Below are 22,682 nucleotides of genomic sequence, written 5' to 3'. Positions count from 1 at the left end.
GTCTTTGGCTCAAAGAGAAAACTTATCTCCTCATCTCCCAAAACATTTATTAATCATCTATCTCAAGTTCATATTATTAAAGTAACCAAAACAGAGGCAACCCTCCCACTTCAGGAACTTAAAACAAGAAGCTTATCTTTGAGACTTTTTATAAGGCATAATTGGAGTCCAATTCTGTGCAGCTTAATGAAATATCCAGAATCAATTTGACATTACAATGGATCTTACAACTTACTTAGCAATGTTCCAAAACAAAACATTTGGTCATCATAAAAGATAAAGAGAATTTAATCATTTTATACACTATTGTACATATTAAGAAAATAGACAAGAAAGTTCAAGTGACTTCATCAAGGATTACCAATTATTTATTAGGAATCTGGTAGATCTTTACTCTTAAGTTGAATGCCTTATCCAATTCAATTTAGTAATCATTTATTAAAGGCACTATGCTGGGTGATAGGGATACAATGAATAAAATACTGTCAGTGGCCTGCCGCAGGTAGCTTTCAGGGTCCCAGAACCAATGACAGCCATATTGAAGAGAATAGGGAATGGCTTAAAATGTATTGTCAAGGACACAGGTAATGCTGACAGTGGCAGAGATTCATCACTGCCCAACTCTTTTGTTTTAATTTTCCCAAGATATATGACATTTTATTTTATATCCTGGTCTATAAGACTTCCTGCTAGACACCCAGAGCAAGGAAAAACAGAGGATGTACAAGGACAGTCAACCAAGAACAAAAGATTCACACAGCCACAATGTTTTATAATCTAGAGATCACAGGGGGAAAAATTGCAAGATGCGATTCCTGAACTACTCTCAGAGATCTGTGAGAGATCATGGAGAATAAAAAAGGTGTTAAACAAATGAAGCAGAGACAGAATAATCCTGACATTTTTTAAGGAAAAGAAAGTAGAATATAAATCAATTAATTTAACTTTGTTGGCAAAATACTGGGGTATTTTATTTAAGTAATTCCTCGTGAGCATTTAGGATGAGAAGTAATGGAAACTAAAAGCCAGCATGGGTTCATTAGGAAAATGTTATAGCAGAATAGCATCCTTTCCTTTTCTGACAGGAATCATAACTGATAGATCAGAGGAATGCTGTGAACATGTAATACTTATGAAGGGATTGTCCCAGTGTCTCTTTCCCCAGAAGAAAGGTGGCTATATCTTCTCCTCAAGATTCTAGTGGCACCCCTGAGGTGAAAGAGATATTGCTCTCTAATGCTATTGACTTGAGTTCCTATACTGGTGTGATTTCCACTCCTTTAACCACCAGTAATTAAAGCACCAGTTCCATTTCACCAATTAACATCAATTAGATTTAACAAAGGGATATTTACTTTGAAGACATAGCAAGAACAGAAGCATAAACAGTGGGAGAGAGAAGGGGAAAAATCTCCCCCCCCAACTGTTCTGCAATCTCACCAGCATGAGCCATCCATTATGCTCTCTCAGGAGAAGGCAAATGAGTTTATGGAAAGGAGCAGATTCTATTCCCCATCTCAGGCAGCTTAGGCATCTGTTGCCTTTTAAATTGCCTGCCTCAGTTGTTTACCATTGCTGTTATTATTTATGAATATGCTTTCCTCTTTATTTTAAAGAATATCAGGTAACCACCAAATCTTTGTCTAGTGTGATTAATGTTGGCAGCAGGTGGAGATGCAGATAGGAGCCTTGATCTCTGTAGAGAGACAAAAAATAAATGTCTGCAACAATATAGTTGAGGTATGAGGGGAAAACATAGGAGATGCTGATCCTGTATGGAAGTCACACAAGTAAGAGAGCCATTTTAATATTAGAACCCTTGTCAAGCAAAATTTTCATAAGAGAAGTCTAAAATAAGAAGTATATTCTAGAGAGATAATAATAATAAATACATAGATACATACATGATGGTGATTTGTCCTTGAAGATAGGTAGCAGGGAGGTGATGCCATTATAAACACATGAATTGGAATTGAGTGAGAGGGTGCTGTGTTAAACCACAAGCCTCACATTCTCCTCCAGAATCATCTGAGTCCAGTGGCCAGATATGATTCAGGATGACTGGAGATGGCCCTGGATGCAAGGCAATCAGGATTAAGTGACTTACCCAAGGTCAAACAGCTACCAAGTGTCAAGTATCTGGCTGGATTCTAACTCCCATCCTTCTGACTCCAAGGCTAGTGTTTTATCCGCTGTGCTACCTAGCTGCCCTTACAAACATACATATTAAAATATCAATGGCAAAAAATATTTTGCATTTATGCAAAACTTTTGCAAAGCACTCTGCAAATATTTTATCTCCACAATAACTTGGGAGAGTGGTGTCATTTTTATTGTTGAGAAAACTGAAGAAGAAAGAAGTTAAATGATTTGCCCCAGGATTGCACAGCTACTAAGCATCTGAGGCTGGATTTGAGCTCATGCCTTCCTGACTCCAGATTCAGTTCTCTATCTTTTGCTGTATCAAGCTGCCTGTAGATATACACATATACATGACTACATCAATAGATGTACACATTGTATTGTATTGTACAGTATTAATACTGTCAATAGATGGTACATAGCAACACTGTGGGGTGTTGTTACTCTAAGGTTCTGGGGCTGCCCTTCCTACTTCTAATATTTAAAATCAGGCCTGTTGTTAACAGCCATATTCTTGATTGCCCTGCCATTCTTTGCTTCAATTGCTTGTGGTTCATAATAGGGAACTCACCACCCTTAAAAACTGCTATGTATGTATTAAGAGTTCATGCTCTAGCTCTAATCTTTTCCATAGAGACATCACCTTTAAAAACCTTCACTAAATTAACAGATTATTATCTTTCAGGGCAGATGATGAAATTTTAACAGTGTATAAGGCTCTATGTTACATACTTTGCTAAAAAGATGAAAATCATTGTGATCTGTGCTCAAAGAGTTTCAGATCTAATAGAGAAATACAGTAGACATACATACTTTATAACATAGAGTATGATATTTATATAGATATGAGTATTCATATGTGTGGGAAACTAGGAGTGTTTTTGTAAATGAGTACAGGCACAAGGAATGGGAAGATAAAACTGAGTAACAGCTTGTAGTTCAGTAGGATTAGAAAGCAGTGTATGAAAGGGAATACAGTAAAAGTAGGATAAAAAGGTAGGTTGCATCCAGATTAGAAAAAGTCTTAAGTGTATGATATAATTCACAACGTCCTCTTACGATGCTTTATGTTGACTTGAATGTGATCTCTGATTCATAAAGGTAATACCATTGGAGCACAGACTCTAGCAGGTTCTAAAGACTAAGAAAAGCTTTGCATGATGGTAATAGTACTGGTGGTAATAGTGCTAGTGGTAGTAGTGATGGCACTCCTGCTGCTGTGGTGGTGGTGGTAGTTTTAAGTCATTTCTGACATGTCCAACTCTTCATGACCTCATTTGTAGGTTTCTTGGCAAAGAAAGATTGATTTGCCACTTCCTTCTCCAGCTCAATTTAAAGATGAGCAACCAAGAAAAAGAGGTGACTTATGCAGGTGTATAAAACTAGATAGTGTCTGAGGCCAAATATGAACTCAGGAAAATGATCGTGCCTATATAAAGGTACAACACTCTATCCACCATATCAATTATCTGCTTTAAGTAAATCTTTAATTATGAATTTACAAATAGATGATGTTGACTTTCCGAGAAGCAGCCAAGTTAAAGTACGGAAAAAAATTAACACTTGTAGGCCAATCAATTGGCCATGAATTCTTTGGCCATAGGAACCTATGAAATAAAAAAAAACATCAACCCAGATGACCCCTTTTAACTTCTTCAGGTAAAATTGCAGATTCTAATAATTAAGCAGTTTTCAAACCTATGAACATTAATATAGGTATTACTACTCTAAATGTTCAATAAACATATGAACATACTCCTAGATAAAACAATCCAAAATGACCCTAACAAAGACAAAAGAAAGTCACAACTAAATGGAAGGATAACTCAGAGGTTCTCATTGGAGAGATTAAATGAAAGAATAGCAGAGCTAACTTTAACATGGCCTCCAAAATACTATCATGTAAATAATTGCATGACAACAATGGTGCAGAACATGGTAGGATATAGAAATTATTTGTCCTACCTAAATAAATTAAAATACCCTTTGTTATTCCATGATTCAAAAATCAAAAATAGGCATAGGAAAAAATAAGGAAAATATATTGGAAAATTTGTTTTATAAATAATAAATGAAAAACCCAAAGTTCCTACAGTATACAGAAGTCTAATACCTATTTAGCATAAATGATTTCATCAAGAATTAGACATAATAAGCACCAACATCACTCCCCAAAAAATGAAATTAACTTCATTTAATTCCTAGATAATAATTCATTTTCTACATAAAAGTTGTCCTAGAATCAGTTGCTTATGTATAATCAGATGACTGTCTTGGGATCATGGCTATCATAGATATGGATCTAGAAGAGATCTTTGATGTCATCTAGCCAAGTCTCCTCATTGGCATTTAGAAAGTTGAAATGAGTTGCTCAAAGTCACCCTTATAGAAAGTGGTAAAACTGGGGTTTTATGCAGGTCTTCTGAGTGCAAATCTAACAGTCTGCTACACCTCCCTAACTTTTTATAGCAAAGATAAAAATTAATTCGAAACCAGAAGAATAAAAATGACAAAAATGTATAGTTATAATCAAAATGACTCTAGCCTGACACATTTAAATAAGTTATTGAAATTTTAAAATAGTAAATAAATGGATTGACAAAAACATAAAACAGTTCTAATTTAGTTTAACCAATATTATGCAGTTGTCATAATGAAACTGAAAAGTCCAGAAATCACTTGCAACTGCAAATATTTAATCTCTTTGACAAGTAGAATAATAATGTGACAACCAAGCACAAATGAGTTTAGAAGAAACAATGTAGTTTTATTTCTCACCTACTGCACATTTTTCCTTTATGAACTCATGGAATCAGTGTGAAATCAAAAAGTCCCCATTATTTGAACTCCCTCATTAGACTTTCCTGAAAGAAAAGTCCTCCAAACTACCTCTTATAACCAACTTTCTCCTCTGCACATTAGTCTTAAGCAATCAGACTTAGTTGTTGTCACTCAAATTTCAAAGAATTCTTGAATTTACCTCTGAAACCTCCCTAAATTCAGAACTCAATTCTCTTCCTTTTAATGTTTTTGTAAAATGGAAAGAGAACCTGTCCTATATATATATATATATATATATATATATATAGAGAGAGAGAGAGAGAGAGAGAGAGAGACAGAGAGAGACAGAGACAGAGAGAGAGACAGAGAGAGAGAGAGAGAGAAATAGATATATACATATATAGATATAGATATGGGGATGCTTTCAAAAGCATAAAAGCATCATTTCTTCATGTACACTTAATCCTTCAATCCATGAAGATTTTATTCAGGACTTCCATGATTTTTAAGATCATAATTGTTTGATTGCTTTCTATTTCATAAAATTGAAAAACTATAAATTTAAAGGTTAGTTCTTGGTAGGAACTATATCTTAGCAATCCTTAGCCACTGTGTAAGTCCAGGATTTCAGAAAAAAAAAGGTATCAGAAGGAATACTTAGTTCAAGCCAGGAGTGATCAAAAGCCATTCTACAATGTCACCAACAATTACAAAAATGATGTCTACTATTATAAATTCCCTTAAAAATACTACACCTTTTAAATCCTATTTTGTTGCTTCATAATGGCAAGAAGGAACCCCTAGCTCCACAGCTCTGCTAAACCAGTTCCATCATATGCTAGAAAGCTGGAAGGTCTTCAGCAAAAGACTTAGAGTCAGACCTAAAGTCTACCATGCAAGGACAACTTAACCTCAAAGAGGCTCACAAAGAAGTTGGCCATGGCAATATGAACTTATTAGTTATAGCAATTGAAAACATAGACTGTCTTTATTTTATGTTTAAGTTTGCAATTTAAAAACGATATTAAAAAAGGACTTCCTTAATATGATCTAGCACACTTGACTCTGATTCTAGGCTGATCTCCCTATCAATTGGTAGCACTTGTTAACAATCAATGTCATATTAATGCCCATTAAGGTGATTTAATAAGGTTCCTGGGATAATTGAAATAAATTTACCTAAATAGTAGAAAAATTGCCAGATATAAGTAATATTTAATCTTTTCAGAAAGTCTCCTAGATATAACCCAACCACATAAGCAGAAAAGTGAGCTAGAGATTACAATCAAATTTGTCTATTTAGAACGAATTAGTTCTATGTCCAGGAGGGGGGAGATGCCTTTTTTTGTTTCTGTCCTTTTATTTATGGCAGGAAAAACTGTAGGAGAAGTATCTAGAGCATGACCTGAAGGTACAACAATTAATCCTTTTTCCATCTCAGGCTTTACAACTGTGTTTTTCTCCTCTCTACAACCAAATCTCTTCTTAAACTGCATACTTGTCCAAAAGGAGAAACAATTTTCTTTTGATAAACAATTAATGTTTTCATTGTCAAATGGCACCAAATTGTATGTGCATTTATATGTATGTATGTATGTATGTATGTATGTAGTATATTGGAGAGTTAGGGGAAAGGAAAATATGACATGGGGTATGAAGAATGATAGAGATCAGGGTCAACTAAATCAGGAAAACTGATTGATATTTATTGATTACCCACAATGTTTTTAGTTCTCAAATGCTTATAAGAATGCCTCAGCCATGTTTGTCAGTGGAGATGAAAGATGACTAAAGAGGATTGGTTTGATCCATTTTTTTTTCTTTTGGGTTTTTCTTCTTAATTAAATTAGAACATTACTTTATTTCAACACTGCCCAGCAACCATTATGTATGTTTCCACTACAGCTTTCTGTCCTTTCCCATGTATGATTGGTTGAGATCATTTATTTAAACTGGAAACCAGAAAGTGTGTTTTGTCTTCATTGATATAATCGAGAATTTGGTGTAGTACAAGCTTTGTATGGTAAGGCATTACTGAGTTATTTAACTCAAGGGACAGAGTGATTAACTAGCTTAGTGGACACACACACATGATGAATTTCTCAAGCACAGAAAATTATTATGATTTATTGATTCCTTCTTTGGACTACTACCAATATTTTCCTTTTGTTTTTAATCAGTTTCCCCTAAGTCTTCTTCATATACCTTATGCCGTTAATATGCTTCTCATTTTATTTGCATCTGTCAGTGATGTAGAATTCAGACTCTGCAAAATTCAGCATATTCTGTCAGGGGAAAAGATGAACGTTCAATGAAATAGAGGACTTCTAAAACATCCTGACAAAAAAAGACTAGAACTGAACCGAGAATTCAATTGCCAGATATGTGACTCAAGAGATGCATAAAAAGGTTCTTCAGATTTTGCAGTCACTTCAAGTGCTTATGGTTTTCCAGATTTGAAGGAGAAGATAGATTTTGCTCAATTACACATCAGCTTGCTAAAGTTAAATAAAATTCTGGGCAGAAGCCAACATCAGGCAGTCTTCATCGCATTCTTGTCCAGAAACCCAGAAACTTCAAGGAACTTTCACTTAAGGACTCTCTCTCTCTCTCTCTCTCTCTCTCTCTCTCTCTCTCTCTCTCTCTCTCTCTCTCTCTCTCCCTCTCTCTCATTTGTCTGTCTCTCTCTCTCTCTTACTTCATTTCCAATGAAAGAATTCCTGGAATATATTTTCTTTGCATATTTTTTCTGATTTTCTATTGTCTTGGACAAATGAGGTTTCTTTGTTAATTGCTCTGTATGGGTTCATTGTAGAACAAGCCTTTGGTGATAAGAGAAGCCTTTACCATAAAACTTAAGATCCTGCTTCCTCCAATAATGAATGACAATAAGATGTTTAACTTGAACATGAAAAGTTCATTCCTAATCTCATTCCCAAGACCAACACTATTTAAGAAATCAGAAAGACTTATTTGTGGCTGGGTACTGCTCTGAAGAGAGCAGAGTAATCAAGCTTTTAGTCCCAAGCTCCTGCATATCTTCCTCTTAAGTCTCCTTTGAAGAATGGGAAAGGGGAGAAGATGCTAAATATGATTATTCTGAGTCCCTTTGAACAACAAAATAAGACCTCTATGCTACTTTTTGGTGCTAACTCCTGAGATCAAACAGAACGTTAGTAGACAATTTCAGATGTCACTGTTGCCTGCGTTTGTTGAGAAATGTTTATTAGTTTGTTGTTGTTGTTTTGTACAATTTGGCATCATTTCACCTACTGTCCCCACTCCGACTGGTTTAGGCCGAGAGGTGGAAGGAAAAAAGAAATCAAGTCAAGCTTAATGGGCTGCAACTTGGTATTTGAAAGGTGTGTACATTTGCTTGGAGTTCCTGTCCTTTAGGATAAATTACATTGCTATTATTGGTTTTCAAAAAAGAGAGAAGTAGCACTGGGATGTGATCCAAACATCTTCTTGTCAAGTGTTCTAGCAAAAATTAAAATCATTGAAATAAAGAATTATATTTTTAATATTTTATGTGAATCACTTTTCTAAATATTAAAAATATGTGTGAGAATTTACCAGAAAAAAAAAACAAGATAGAGTAAGAAGGAATAGTTTCTCTGATTTCACTTCTACTTGGAAGAGTTTATAATCAGATTTTGAACTAAAATATTCGTATGTTCTTTGCTCCTTATCTTAATATTTTTTAAAGTTCCCTTCTCTACCAGTAACATTACAAGAATAATTTATTTGTTTATGTGAAGAACAAAAATGACTTTAATAAGCCCTCATATCCCTGCCTATGGTGTGTAGAGAAGCCCAAAGTAGCCTTAAGTGTGCTCCAGGCCCTGTTTCTCCCTTCTTAACTTTCAGTCCTGGAATTTCCCTTAGCACTTAAGACTTCTTCACCCTAGAACAAGTGGCCTTGTCAGTCTGAAATATCCCTCTTTCTAAGGCCTACCCTTTTCTTATATTGGTCAATTCCCCTTGTAGCTTCTATTATATGAAAGGATCTAGGCTTACCTTCATTCCCTTCCCAGACTTATGTTCCTAACCTTTGGAATTCAAAACCATTATTCTCACCAGGCACCTTTCCCCCCTTTTCCCTTTTCCACTCCACTACTTGCTTTTTCTTTTGGTGTGGTTTTCCCCTTATAATGTAAACTCAATGAGGATAAGGACAATGAAAAAAATTTTTTTTTTCCCTGCATTTGTACCACTAGCTCTTAACACAGTATCTAATACATAAATACTTGAAAAATATTTGTTTCCTTGCTTCCTTCCTATTTTGGATTAACAAAATAGTGGTGGTGGTCTGTTTTAATTAAATTAAATATTTAATTGAAGGACTATTCGTTTTTTCTCTATAATTAAATTCGATTTTCAGGAGTACCTCTTAAAAGCTATACTTTTTCATTTGGGGAGAGAATTCTTATTAATACAAATTATTTTCCATGTATCAGTCATAAATTTCAAAGATGCTTTCAGAAATCACTTATTATGTGGCTAATCACCCTGTGACTTGGTAAGGAAGTCAAAAATCTTATATCATGATTCTGGACATTCTCCTTACACACCAAATATTGACAATTTAAGAGCATTCCTTAAGGTATTTTTGAATCACTTATACTCTCTTTTTTTAAAAAAAATATATTTTCATTGGTTATACTCTTTTTCAGAAGTGTTACCATGGAGAAAGGCAATTATGAATGCAGTTTCAAATGACGGGTGACTAGAGTCTGGATCAATCATATAATCATAGTCTGAGAAACCACCTTGAGATATTTTCTTTGTAACCTATCTTTCTTCCTCCAAACAAAGGGTAAATTTAAACTATTCATTAAAACTTGAGATATACAACTACCATCTTTTTTTTAAATAACAGTGCTAGTTTCAGGTGAAGCCTGAATTAAAATTAAAATTATTCACAGCCCTAATTAAACATGGGTACTAATAAATACTTGCTTAATAACATGGGACCGATGATAGATTGTGTCTCAGTTTTCTAAGAACTAACCTATTCAGTAATACCATTTCTTTTGACCATTAATTTGGAAAGTGATTAGTTTTAATGCCACAAATGCCCACACAAATAAAATTATAGACCACTGAAATATTGAATCATGGATAATAATAAACAAAAATTATTATTATTGTGAATAACATGTGACCATTTTGCTAATATATGACTTTTGAAACTTGTACTTCATAAAGACAATTATAAGAACACTGACTCTAGAGTCATAGTATCTGAATCCAAATCTATTATTTTTCATCTTTTTTTCATATAACTGAGAAATTTATACTTCCCACTTTTTAGAAATATATATTTTAAATTACTCTAAGTTCCACAAATTCTGCACATTCCTTTCACTCTTCTCTAAAAAATAGATTACTACAAAAATAAAATCAGAAGGAACCAGATGAAGGGAAAAGCAGATATTCCCCCATTATCTTCTTTCTTTAATATTTTTCACTATGGATCTCTAGGTATTGGTCAAAGTATAATTACTCCCTTATACAATGGATATACAAGTAATAAAAATAAGAAGTGGAATTGTGATTACATTCCCTACCAAATCAAGTCTGTACCTTCTCAGCAACTTGTAGCCTCAGAAAATTGCCTATGGCACAGAGAAGTTATGTGACTTGATCAATGATACATTGGGGCATTATATATGGGACATAGATATTCACATTCATAGATCATTTGGTATATGGAACATTGTTATTCACATAGCTCACTTGGTGGCAAATATTTATGAATCTTTCTAGTTTCTTTATTATAAAGTAAATTTTTAAAATTATTTTTTTTAGTTGGAAAAATTTTTTCTTCCCCTCCAATTGCTTATTACAGTGTCCAGCACAGAGTAGATGCATAATAAATGTTCGATGATTGGTTGATTAACAAAAAACACTTTATATCAAATGTGACTAGTCAAGTCAAATAAATGACCTCACTGGTCATATCCAAAAGTTATGTCTCATTCTGTTTTCTGACTCTATCACATCTTTTGTGAATATGAGACTTCATGTCAGGTTCTCTGGAATCATAGTTGATCATCGCATTTACCACATTTGTTAGAAATTTTAAATTTACTTGTTTATGGTGTTAAAGTTGTTAAATAAATTCCTCTCATGAGTCTATTAAATTCATAACATTCCCTCCAGGTTTCTCTAAAAAATATACCTTTCATTATTTCTTATAGCATGACAGAATCTCATTACATTCACATACCATAAATTTATTTGGTCATATCCCAGATGATGGGAATCCTCTCAATTGACAGGTCAGTGCTGCTACAAAAAGAGCTGCTATAAATATTTTTTACAAATAGGTATCTTTCCTCTCTGATCTCTGTGGAGTTCAAACCTACTAAGGTGGTACTTGGTCAAGGGACATATACAGTTCAGCAATATTTGGGACATAGCTTTGATTTGCTTTCCAGAATAGTTTTATAGTAGTCAATTGCTACAAATAGTATAGTAATCTTTCCCTGCAGGTCCTTCAATACATATTATTTTCCTTTTTTTCTCAACTTTGACAATCTGAGAAGAATAAGGTAAAAACTCAAAGTTGCTTCAATTTATATTTCTCTAATTATTAGTGGGATTTGGAGCATTTTTCAAATGGTTATTGTTCTTCCAGCCAAGATGGCAGAGAGAAGCCAGGCACTGTTTTAAGCTCTCCTGGCTTTCCCTCACAACTAACATGATTCAAGTCTCTTATCAGATTTTGGCTCTACAGAACCAGAGAAGAACCAAGGGAAACATTCAGCAGAAAAGTCTGGCACAGGGGAGCATGAACTAGCTAGGGGCAGAGAGCAGAGCCCCAGCGCAGAGGCAGAAGGTTGAGGCTGGGGGACTAACCTGAGAAGAGTGTTGGATGCATCTGCTGTATGTGTGAGAAGGGTGCAGAGCACAGCACCCACACTTCTATATAGTCAGCTCAGCTGGTCTGGAAGACTGGCGCCCCCATGTTTTCAGCTGGGTCCCCATGTTTCCAGGTGAGTCCTGCCCACCTCCTGAACCTCCCACTGTCCCCTCCAACCACCCCCCCAGCCCCCAGGTGTTTGCTCCAAGGCCCAGGTGTGGGCAGCTGATTGCCCCAAAGCTTATGGATGATTAAATTAACTTTCTAGCCTGAAAGACCAGTCCAGGTTTCATAAGGACAGCCCAGATCCTGTCAGCCCTCCCCAAGCCCCCTACCCACCCAGGCCTAGGGAGTGGGCCACTAATGAATATCACAGACAATCCAGTGAAAGCTTCTGGCATACTGTACTGGTGGCCCACAGAGGAACCTCCTGGATTTTTTTAAGCCTAGTTAGCAAGGCCTTTAGGGATCTCTGTGAACCAACCCCTCCTCCAATACAAGACTAGTTAAAGGTCCCAATATGAAGAAAGGCCAGCACAAAGCCAAGTCCATTGATTCTTGAAGACAATATTCCTAAGATAGGACTGGAGCTTCAGAGGAGAATAGGCATGGTCTCCAGACTAGAAAATCTTCTTAGAGGAGATCCAAGCTCTTTTATTGTCTTCCAGAATATCACATCCCAAGTCCTATGATCCCAGAACATAGAAACTGATAAATCTTGTGTTATACTAACTGTGATCTCAAAATAATTGAGTTGTTTCTTTCTGGCTGCTTGCAAAATTTTCTCATTGACTTGGGAGGTCTGAAATTTGACTATAATTTTTCTGGCAGTATTCATTTTGGGATCAGTGGCTTCTTTAAATTTCTATTTTACTTTCTGCTTCTAAAAAGTCAAGAAAGTTCTCCTTGGAATATCATCTGTATCCAGAGAAAGAATTGTGGAGTTTGAATAAAGACCAAAGAGTATTACCTTCAAATTAGAAAAAAAAAACCTGTTATCTTAATATGTAATTTGGTATCTCTTATACTTTGTTTTTCTTCCTTAAGGATATAATTTCTCTCTCATCACATTCAACTTAGATCACTGTATACCATGGAAACAATGTAAAGACTAACAGTCTACCTTCTGTGGGGGATGGGAGGAGGGAAGCAAAATAGGGGAAAAAAATTATAAAACTCAAAATGAATAAAATATTTCTTAAATAAAAGAGTTCTCCTTGGTAATTTTTTGTTGTTGCTTTGTTTTGTTTTTTGCAAGGCAATAGGGTTAAGTGACTTGCCCGAGGTCACACAGCTAATTAATTCTTAAATGTCTGGGGCCAGATTTAGCTCAGGTCCTCCTGACTACAGGTCTGGTGTTCTATCCACTGTACCACCCAGCTGACCTAATAATGTCTTGAAAGATGATGTCTAGGCCATTTTTTTTTATCATGGCTTTCAAATAGTACAAATATTTTAAATCATCTCTCCTAGAATTATTATCGAGGTCAGTTGTATTTCCAATGAAATATTAAACCTTTTCTTAAAACTTTTCATTAATTTTGTTTTGTCTTAGTCCTTAATTTTACACAAAGTCATTGGCTTCCATTTGCTCTATATTTTATGGAATTATTTTCTTCAGTAAATTTTTGTCTTTTTTTCCATTTGGCTAATTCTGTTTTTAAATGTATTCTTCTCCTCATTGACATTTTGAACCTGTTTTTCCATTTGGCCCAGTATTCTTTTTAAGATGCTATTTTCTTCAGGATTATTTTGTGTCTCCTTCACCAAGCTTCTGACTAAGTTTTCATGGTTTTTCCACATCACTCTTGTTTTTCCTCCCATTTTTCCTCTGTCTCACTTACTTGATTGTCAAATTTTTTTTCAGTTCTTTCATGACCTGAGACCAATTTATATTTTCCCTAGAGGCTTTGGATATAAAAGATTTGACTTTGTACTTCTTCTGAATATGTATCTGATCTTTCTTATAACCATAATAAGTATCTATGATCATTTTTTCTGTTGCTTGCTCATTTCCCCAGTCTATGATTTGATTTAACTCTTTTAAAAAGATATTATTTATTTTTAGTTTTACAATTTTTCCCTTAATCTTACTTCACTCCCCTCACCCCCCACAGAAGGCAATTTGTCAGTCTTTACATTCCTTCCATGGTATACATTGATCCAAATTGAATGTGATGAGAGAGAAATCATATCCTTAAGGAAGAAAAATAAAGTATAAGAGATAGCAAGATCAGACAATAAGATATCAGGGTTTTTTTTTCTAAATTAAAGGTAATAGTCCTTGGTCTTTATTTAAACTCTGAAGTTCTTTCTCTGGATACAGATGGTATTCTCCATTGCAGGCGGCCCCAAATTGTCCCAGATTGTTGCACTGATGGAATGAAGGAATCCATCAAGGTTGATCAATGTCCCCATTTTGCTGTTATGATTTTACTTTAATAAATAAAGTTCAGATTCAATTCTTTGTTAAGAATGGAGAACACACTGTTCAAAGTTTTGGGGGTTTTGCTGCTGTTTTCAGAGATGCTTCTGGGGACCTGAAAGCTTTCAATTCTTCCAAGGTGGTATTATTTAAAGAGCAGTTTTTACTACTCTCCTAGCCACCCTGCTCCCCTGCAGCACCAAGTTCTGATGTGCTACTGTTCCTCCTCTTCCTGTAACTGTGATCAGAATCAGAGCAAAGTAACAGAATTCTGCCTCAGTAATATCAAAGAGACCCCTGTAATATTCTTCTGATCCGCTGATCATCCATGGGCTGAGAGCTCCAGAATCAGCTGCAGCTGAATAACTGGCACCCAAGTCCTGCACCTGGTCCACTGGGGTCCAGTCTATGCTGCTGCAGCCTGCGCTGAACTGTGCTCCACTCTCACCCCACTGCAGCACGTTTTTCCTGCTGACCTTCCTTGGCAATCCCTGAGCTGAGAGATCTGGAAACTGCCACCACTGTCATTGATCCAATAGCCTTGCTGTTGGTTTCTGGCTTGCTAAGGCAAGTTTGCTCTGGTGTTGTCTGTGCTGTAATGTTATCCCCTCTCTCGCTGGTGCAACTAACCCTTTACACCAATCTTCTTGGTTTGGAAAAATTGTTTCACTCAGTCATTTTGTGGGTTCTGCCAATTCATTATTTATTTCGAGTTATTATTTAAAGGTATTTGGGGGAAAACTTGGGTGAATCTCTGCCTTTACTTAGTCATCTTGACTCCATTCCCCCACCCCTTTTGTTCAACTTTAGTTGGGATATAATACATACTGCTCAAGTGTTTTAACTCTTGTATGTTTATTTTTGAAGTGTACTTCTTATAAACAAAATTGTTGATATCAATAACTTTTTTCTGCCATTCTCTTCTATTTTATAGGTGACTTCATCATATTCATGTTCATAGTAATGATCATTGTTTGTGTATTCTCATACTTTTTCCTCTCAACTTCCTGTCTCCCCTTACAAAAATTTAGGAGTCAGTGGAACAAAAATGTGCTAGAATTAATTGAGATCTGCTTCTGCTTTTCTGCACCCTAAAACAGACTTCAATCAAAGATTTTTACTCTGTCTTTCAGCTTTTATTCTTCATTTCCTTTTAAACTTCTCTTTATATTCTCTCTTCTGGTTTTGGGATTTGTTTAGGTTCTGACTAGGCCATCCTTAAATTTACACTCTTTCTTATTCCTCTTTTCCTTTTTCCTCTCCTCCCCCCCACCCCCACCCCAGTCATTTCCCCATTGAGATAAATGTATTTCTACAATAAAATCTATGTTCACAGACTAGCTTAAATAAAAGTGATATTCTCCTATTCCTCCCACTCCTTCTTTGAACAGATTTCTACTTGTTTCCCTAATCTTGTGATAAAAAAATTCCTTCTACCATTTCTACTTCTTTTCTTTTCTTTTCTAATGTATTCTTTTTTGTTCCTTCCTCTTTTCTATAAGATCATCAATAATACAGACACTCTTTAACCTTATAACTTGTTTGATGTCCTCTTTGATCACTGAAGATCGGAGTTCAGAAATTTGTATACCCTCAACCAATGAGATGTAAACACTATCCTTATGTGTTTTCCTATTGCTCACTTGTCTTCACAATTTTTTATGCTTCATTTGGCTCTCATATTTGTATTTCAAACTTTCTACTCAGCTCCTATCTTTTTATTAGGAATAGTTGGAAATCTTCTATTTTGTGAAAAATAATTTTTACCCTTAGTTATATCATTCATTTTCTATCATGAGATTATATTTTTTTCCTGTGTAAGGCTTTTGGGGTTGTAAGTCCATAATTTTCTCCATTTTTGAATGTCATATTCCATGTTCTTTGATGTTTTATAGTAATAGGTCTAAATCTTAATGATCCTCTCTATAGTCCCTCAGAAATTTTTCTTCATGTATGAATGGAATAGATTTTAATTTTATTTTTAGTATGATGTTTGACTATGAAGTTTTTATTTTAAAGAGTTTCTTTGAGAAAATGGTCAGAGGATTCTTAGTAATTCATTTTTCCCCTCATAGCTGGACATATTTTAATATAATTTTTTAAGTTTCTCTCCAGTTTTGTTTTGGCATTGTTTTAGTTCTGTTTGAACTATTTTCCAGGTCAGTTCTTTTTTTTTATATTTTTTTCATATATGTTGCTTTGTATATTTCTTGTTTCTGCTTATCTATTTGGTGCTTTCTCCTTTTCAATGCATCTGTTACTTAGGTTAGGTTTTATACCTCTTTTGCTAAACAGTTTAATTCTCTTTTTTACTCTTTCAAATAATTTCAAACAAATATTTTTTCCTTTTCTTTCCACCATTTTAAAACCATCTCATTTATAATATTTTTAAAATTTTTATTCATTGTTTCTAAAAATAGTGTTGGGAAGACACATTTTTCTTTGAGTCATTTCTTACTGGCATTTTGAAGATATATTCCTCTTCTGGACTTGTATATGGATAATCCTGGTATCATATCAGCCCTTCATATTTTGCTCCTTTTTTATTTGTTGCTTTGTTCATTATTCTAATTCACTTCTCACATGAGACATTGTATTAAGAACATCAGGAGCAGCTAGGTGATGCAGTGGATAGAGCACTGGCCCTGGAGTTAGGAGTACCTGAGTTCAAATATGGCCTCAGACACTTAATAATGACCTAGCTGTGTGGCCTTGGGCAAGCCACTTAACCCCATTGCCTTGCAAAAAAAACTAAAAAGAAAATAAAAGAACATAAGACTTTGTATTTCTGGGCAGGACTTACATGGCCATGTATAATCCTGACCTGTATGGATCCTTCGGTCCTTTCACAAGCAGGTGGACTTACCTGTGACTATGTTCTTTAGGTATTGAATGATATGTTTTTTAAGGATCACAGAAGCCTATCCATAAACTTCCAAGCTTTCCAGATTTCAGCTTCCAGTTTTTTTTTGTCTGGGTAATATATTTGCAGTCTTGCCCCTGGATAGTAGCTGGTTATCGAACCTGTCAGATTACAGAAATTTTGTTGAAAATTGAACATTGGTTCTTTGTAACCATGGTCCTGTTCTATTTCTGTTCTGGGGCAGAAATAGCACCTAGTATACTCTGGGATTTTTCTGATCTGATCTGATCTACTTAAGACTACCTATGTTGCTGACCAAGCAATTCCAAACAATGTTCCAATGATGGACAAGCCAGTGACCTGGATAACTCAGTCACCCCACCTATTTAGAATCTTGGGGGCTAAATTCATAATCTCTGACCCTCTTGGAGACTCCATGCTTCTGGCCTTGGTCTAAGAGTGAGACATCAAACTTAGCTCACCCTTGTTACACAGTTAATCCCCTAGTCAGTTGACTCAAGGTCAAATTTGTGACCCTGTGTTGAAAAGAGGCTCTTTAAATCAACATTAGATCAACAGTATTCTTAGCTCTTTGAGCATTTGAAGAGAATATTGGACTGTCCTAATTCTTCCTACTGTGTTACCTTGCAGAATTGTGAATTTAAAAACAATAATAATACATTCACTTATAATGTGAGACTCAAGGACCAGTATTCTTCCTGACGCCTGATATTTGTAAATTGGTTAACCCCCTATGCTTTTCCTATAAAATATTCTCATCTGGAAAGTATAACATTTTTCCTTTGAACTAGTAAATGTAGGATAATAGATAATAGTGTTTCACTAATGAGAAATGGAAAGTAATTCTTAGTGAGATGAAACTAAGTTCTAATCCTATCCTCATAATTGTTTTGTATTTGTTTTCCTAAACATTTTCATATTTTAGAAGAAAAACAAAAAGCAAAAAAGAACTCTGTAAACCTAAAATCAATGTCATACCAACCTGATCTTTTGTTGATATTTTTCCTATTACAACTAGTAATGTGGAGTGGAGGGTTCAGAATTACAAGTTTATTGGCTTCAGTCCTAAGCAAGCTCATCTTCTAGACAACATGTCTGGACCTTTGCTTTCTATATGCAAGAAATCATTTCCCAAGGAACAAGAGATTATTCTCAGATGTCACTTTTCATAAAATATTCAGTAAAATAAAGACAATATACAACAGAGATACTATTCTTCAGTTGTAGTAAACAAAGGATGAAAATATAATTCCAAAAAAATGAAGTAATGAAAGCATTTAGGATGAGAGTACCTATATGTAATTTTCTCTTTCAAATATACTTTACTTCTTGACTATTGTACTCATTAGAAGCACTTCTAATTCTCTAGCTGGTTATGTCCCCTAAAAACCATGCTGGGAAATTTTTGTTGCCTAAAATTTAAAAACTCCATTATCTCTCCAACTTCTTCTTTCTTTCTACACCTAAGAGAAGATTAAAATGTGGCCTATTGTTCAGTTGATTTCCAAATTCAATTGAAAATAGAACTTACTAGTGTCATAAAAAAACAGTGATATACCATCTCAGCCACACATGCTCCCCTACCCCACACACACACATACACCTGTATCTATTAAATATTTATGATCAATAAATCTATTTTGATTCCCCAAACTAAAGAATGAGAATTAAACCACCATCAAAAGAAAGACAGTGCCATCACAGGTAATTTGGTATTGCTGTTTCGGCTCTTAGATGCTTTTCAAGTGTGCACTGAACAGATGGAGATTGTTACAGTCTTTTCAGACCAGTGTTTACTGCAAACTTTCAAGCAATCTGTCATGATTTTTGAATTCCCAGTGACCTTTTAAATTCTTGCAAAGGGGACCAAGTCTTCAAAAATGATGTTTACCAAGCCATGTCTATTAATGTACAAATACATTCTCATTTTATGTATCAAGGGCTCTGTGTTTTTTATTTTTATATGCATATACAAACCACCTCTACCACATGAAGGTTTGTTTTAGATTTCTATTCATGTTGTCTTTTTTGCCCCTAAAGCCTACATTCCACTGCTTGGGAAGGTCCTAGCCTCATAACTACAAGTGATGCTCCTCTTGAAGAATAAGCCATATTTTTTCCTTCCAATTAATGACATGACTTCTTAAATGTCACTATAGAATAATATGCAAAACTTCAAGCCCTCCTCCCTGCTGTTTAGTCGATGAGAATGTTCTCTGCACCAGCTGAGATCTGCATTAGTTCCAAATTGTACTAAACCAGGGAGCAAGGATTGTTGTACCCTAATTACCCATTGATGCAATTTGCCTCTGCTAAGCTTTCATGCAGAGTTACTCTGAAGTTTCCTATTTCCATTTCAATAAAAAAACCTTCCATTCAGTCATTTTTTCATGGCAACGCATAAGTAAATAATTAAAAATTTTCTTAAAACATAGTTCTGGGGGCGGCTAGGTGGTGCTGGGGAAGCTAGGTGGTACAATGTATAGAGCACCAGTCCTAGGGTCAGGAGGACCTGAGTTCAATTCTGACCTCAGATGCTTAATAATTGCCTAGCTGTGTGAACTTGGGCAAGTCACTTACCCCATTACCTTGCAAAAAGCAAAAAAAAAGACATAGCTCTGTATCACATTTAGTCTCTCTCTCCTCTCTCTCTCTCTCTCTCTCTCTCTCTCTCTCTCTCTCTCTCCCTCTCCCTCCCTCTCTCTCTCTCTCTCTCTCTCTCTCTATATATATATATATATATATATATATATATATATATTAAAATATGAAAAAAAATCATGAAATTGAGGAAGTATGTTGGCCTTTGAAAAATGTATCTGCCAAAGGAAGTTGTTTCTTTAGGGGTCACACTATTATACAGCAGATACAATATGTAACTGTTTTCCAACACAGGCTGGCAGAAATGTGCCAGAATAGTTACAGCCCCAAGTTCTAGGTGAAGTTATGTATCAGCATTCTCTGTAATTGTAACAGAAAAAGTAGAGTCCAAATGATTAGTTATTTCAATCAGTGTTCAAAGGAAGGAGCACCGCTGATTGATTTATCTAAAAGAAAAATAATTCATAGATTCCAAGAATCAAAGTTAAAGGGATTTTAGAAGTTTGTAAGGTCACAAATGTTAGCAAGGAAAAACCAGAGGGATCTATTCTAATTATTTTTTGTATTCCATATGAAGAAAGGGAGGCCCATCTTCAATTTGCCAAAAACATTCTGTAAGTACATTGTTCTCCTCATTGAACCACGTTATCCTTTCATAAAATTTGAATAAATCCATTTTCAAGGAAAGTTCCAAATGTAGGTAATGAGAATTTTTTTGTTTACTGTCATATTTTCTTTAGGAATATCCTTCTGTGATATTTTTAGGCAAGGAAAATATTTTCTCCTCTGTACCTTATAAAAGAATTTTGATGGTTCAGTAGCATTTATTTAGCATCTACTATATACAGGAAATGTGCTAGGTACTGCAATCATTGAAACAAACAAAATTTTTAAAAAATTCATATTCTCCACTCAAAGAGAATTATCATGTGTTAACAAGAATTATTAATATTAAGAGAAATTAATTTTGTTAATTATTGATATCAAATGTGCAATTGTAAAAAGCTGGTATAGGTTTGCAAAATAATTCAAAGCCTATGACCTAAGCAAAAGGATATGTGATTATTTAATTTTCTTGCTACTATACATAATTAATTAGGGGCATGGAAAATAATTTTTACCCTTAGTTACTTCCTTCAATTTAATCTAATATCCAGAGAAACTTTAATTAATATGATGGAAATATTTTGAGACCTCATGCTAAAGGTGGCTCTAGTTCACATCCTGAACTATCAATGAAAGTCATATTTTTTTCCTCAGCTATTTTGGATGCCCAAGAGATCCATTGGGCTTTGTAATGAGTAACAGAGTATCACTACAGTAAAACCTGTTTGTTTTTTTTTTCCTTACATAAGGCCAGACCCCTTTGTTAACCAAGCAGCCAGAAAACTTGGAGAAACTGCTTGTGTGGTCTATACATTCTTTCAGCTTCCAGGTTGCATTCTTAAAAGCCCCAGTGACTGACTGCCTCTTCCTTTCAAATTCATCCTGTACCTCAATGGGAATGATGCAGTCCAGTCCTAGAAACTTCACTTTTTTTTTCCATTCAGGAAAATTATAGATAAATGATCATAGTAACTTCCTGTCTGAGAAACACTGAAAACAGCCTAGCAATGCCTAAAGGCACACTTCACCTTTCCGACCACAACCTAGAGGTACTAATATGATTTTGAAATCTATGACAAACTCAGAGAATTGACTTTGAAATTCTCAGTAGTTACAAGTTGAAATGACATAAATCCAAAATGTAAAAGGTAAAGAGAAAGTCTGATATTCAGAGCATTGTAGTAGGAGCTGTTTTATGAGTCTATTTATATCTCCTTCACACTATGCTGTTACAAGAAATGCATGTATCTCTTCGGAAATGATTTCGAAATCCAACTGCCTGTGGATTTTATCACTCTGAGATCCCCACTAGCAGTTTATGATTCCCATTGGGTTCATATTTGGTTTGAAAATTTCCTAAAGGAAATGTCCATTTTCCTCCTGAAAAGCTACATATACCATACAGAGTTAAAAGAAATTCACTTCTCAGAATGTTCTGGTTTTATCTCATTATGTCAATTTTGACATGGATTTGTCTAGTCTCTGGGTAACAGCAAATACAGTGAAGATGAAGAACTCCAACCTGATAGGTAACACTCTGAGAGACACTGTCAAGGTTAACAAGCGACTTCTTGCTAGAACAGAAAAGACAAGAAGAGAGATGGGGTAGCTAGCTCTGTCAGGTGATAAGCAGAGAGATGGCTAAAGGTGTACAGAGGCATTCATTCATGTCTCCTCAGACAGGCCGGGTGCAATAGCATATATAAGCCTGTCCTAGATGGGGAATGTGAAGGACAAAAAGAAAGCAAGCCTTTTTTGGAATCAGATTATATTAGCTCAAAAAAAGTCCCTGAAAGTAAAATAAGGAATAAAACTGGAGGGGAAATCACACAGGTTCCAAAACCCTAAGCTGAATGGAGGTGATGGGAAAGGGAAATGATTTCACAAATGCCTAAGTTAGGATTCAAGTTGAAAGAGTGATATATGTACTTTTAAACATTTAGGAACCAGGGAAAAATAATATTTAGATACAAAAGTTTCACACACATATACATACACAATGACATACATGTTGTTGTCAGTCATTTTTCATTGTGTTTGACTGTGATACCATTTGGGGTTTTCTTGATGAAAATACTGGAGTGGTTTGCCATTTTCTTCTCTAACTCATTTAACAGATGAGGAAACTAAGGCACAGAATGAAGTGACTTGACCAGGGTTACAGAGCTAGTAAGTGCCTGAAGCCTGATTTGAACACATGAAGATGAGTCTACCTGAGCTGAAAATTTGATTATACATATATAGCTGATTCTGAAGTCATTTTATGTCAGTAACTAGAGGCCACCTATTCCAATTTTGGACAGCTGAAATGTTTGAAAGGTTTCCTTATGTGGGACCAAAATCTGTTTCAATATAACCTTTACCTATTCGTC

The 22,682-nt window shown here is 35.0% G+C and overlaps 1 long non-coding RNA gene across 3 annotated transcripts in view; it reads right to left on the bottom strand.

Moving 5' to 3' along the window:
- The window catches only part of LOC141491257 (uncharacterized), a 410,135-nt gene that overhangs the window by 314,251 nt on the left and 73,202 nt on the right, over positions 1-22,682 (bottom strand). For all 3 annotated transcript variants that reach the window (XR_012469541.1, XR_012469542.1, XR_012469543.1), the window contains exons 2-3: positions 17,086-17,243; positions 1,905-2,073 (exon numbers count right to left, since the gene is read on the bottom strand). This is a non-coding gene — a long non-coding RNA (uncharacterized LOC141491257). The remainder of the gene's footprint in view (positions 1-1,904; positions 2,074-17,085; positions 17,244-22,682) is intronic.

This window comes from Macrotis lagotis, chromosome 6 (assembly GCF_037893015.1).
Source record: "Macrotis lagotis isolate mMagLag1 chromosome 6, bilby.v1.9.chrom.fasta, whole genome shotgun sequence".
Taxonomy (NCBI): Eukaryota; Metazoa; Chordata; class Mammalia; order Peramelemorphia; family Peramelidae; genus Macrotis; species Macrotis lagotis.
Note: the sequence above shows the minus strand (reverse complement) of the source record. Positions and strands in the feature narration are given on the sequence as shown.